Source organism: Rhinolophus sinicus, linkage group LG04 (genome assembly GCF_036562045.2).
Source record: "Rhinolophus sinicus isolate RSC01 linkage group LG04, ASM3656204v1, whole genome shotgun sequence".
NCBI classification, from domain to species: Eukaryota; Metazoa; Chordata; class Mammalia; order Chiroptera; family Rhinolophidae; genus Rhinolophus; species Rhinolophus sinicus.
This window is the reverse complement of record NC_133754.1, coordinates 36,613,378-36,615,447: the sequence shown is the minus strand read 5'-3', so window position 1 is coordinate 36,615,447 and position 2,070 is coordinate 36,613,378. Positions and strand designations below refer to the sequence as shown.

General features: G+C 37.2%; 1 non-coding gene across 1 annotated transcript; it reads left to right on the top strand.

Moving 5' to 3' along the window:
• Nucleotides 1–1,743: 1,743 nt before the first annotated feature.
• On the top strand, nucleotides 1,744–1,846 carry LOC141571398 (U6 spliceosomal RNA). Its single transcript, XR_012496143.1, has one exon. It is a non-coding gene; the product is annotated as a U6 spliceosomal RNA (small nuclear RNA).
• Nucleotides 1,847–2,070: the final 224 nt, after the last annotated feature.

The window sequence follows — 2,070 nt, the reverse complement described above, 5'->3', positions numbered from 1 at the left end:
CTATATACATGCAGAAATATTTGCAGATTGGGCTGAGGGATAATAGAGTGAGTATAAAATGAGAACCCCATGAGTCTACCTGCAGGCAGTCCCTGAAGCCAGGAACTTGCCTCTTCAGTGTTACAGGTTCAGATCCAGAGGAATTGTTCTCACTGTGCTATAATTAAGTAACTACCACAGAGGAGACGGATTCACATGATCTGATCTAGATGACAAGAGGCTGAACTTTGAGTTATTGCTATGATGAAACGCAATTTGGCAGGACCTGAAATAAAGGGGTGTGTAATTTGAATGTGGAAGGAATGTGAGTCATTGGATGCCAGAAGGAGAGCTATGGTAGGTGGCTTCTAACATGGCTCCAATGAACCTTGCCTCTTGGTAGTCGTACCATTATCTAATCTCATCCTCTAAAAAGTGCACTGGACTTTTTGACTTGCTTCTGTCAAATAGAATGAGGCAGAAATGATGGCTTTTACTCTCAGGATAAGATTAAAAAAAAAAAATAGTGTGCCTTCTGTCTTTGGGCAGTTTCTTTCTTTTTATTGAATTGCTAGCCCTTGTGGAAGCCAATTTTCATGCTATCTGCATCCCTATGGAGAGGCAGATGTCATGAAGGAATGAGGCCTGACAAGCACATGAGTGAGCTTAGAGGTGGATCCCATCTCCCACCCCAGTTAAATCTTTAGATGAGAGTGCAGGCTGCCATGGTGAACAGCTTGACTGCCAACTCATGAAAGACCTTGATCTAGAGGCACTCAGTTAAGCCAAACCTGGATTTCTAACCCATAGAAACTGAAATGTTTGTTACTTTCAGCCACAAAATTTTAGGAAAATCAGTTAACAATCAATAAGTAACTAATGTATTTTTCTAACTCATTTTATTTTTCCAATTATTTGTTCTTAATAAGTGTGCCTGCACACCCCACACCCCCTCCACACACACACACACTAAGGAGTTCATGTGTTTGAAGAATAAATCCTGAATCTTAGTTATCAATATTTGTAACTTTTTATACCATCAGTTATCATGATTGAGGACCAAGACTCCAGTTGACTAGATCCTCTCATCTTTGTTTTCATCACAGTGTCCATCTTATATGTGACCTAAAAATAATTAATGAGGAATGAAGAAAAATACATGCAAAAAATGGATCCCTAGCTGTCCAATGAGGTAGTTTTGAGCACCTTAAATGTGGCTAATTCAAACTGAGATGGGTTGAATGTATGAATACACATCAATTTTTGAAGACTTAGTACCAAATGTTAATGTAAACTATCTTGCTATTAATTTTTTATATTTATTTTTATGTTGAAACATTTTGTATATATTGAACTAAATAAAATATAGTGTAAAATTAATTTTACATGTTTATTTTTGCTTTATAAAAATGTGGAAAGCACAGTACTTAAAATTATAAATGTAGCTTTTACTATATTTCTATAGGATTACACAGGTTTAGATTATAAATATCCATGGAATTTCAAAAGAGAGAATAAAAGTGAGAATTAGGAGTAAATCAAGAGAGGTTGATGCAATCGGTTCTGATACTAATCCAATACATCACATTCAGACACTTGAGTCCCATGCTAACCCTACCAAATCGGCTTATCTATAAACTCTTCCCTGTATTCAAATGATTTCATTGAGGAGCAAGTTTTAATAATTACCAGAGTGTTCCAAATCCAATATTTCGGGAACCAAGTTTCTAGTAAGTGCAATTGTTCTAACTTGAAAAGGAACCAGGGCTCGCTTTGGCAGCACATAGACTAAATTGGAATGATACAGAGCTTAGCCTGGACCCTAGGCAAGGATGACACCCAAATTCGGGAAGTGTTCCATATTTTTTACAGAGAACACACTGATGGTTGCCAGAGGGGAGGGCAGATGGGGAGCTGGTGAAAAACGTAAAGGGATTAAGAAATACAAATTCTCAGTTTCAAAATATTCACGGGGATGTAAAGTACAGCACAGAAAGTATAGTCAATAATGTTGCAACAATTGTGTATGGTGCCTGGTGGGTATCAGACTTATCAGGGGGATCACTGCATCAATTATATAAATGTCTAACC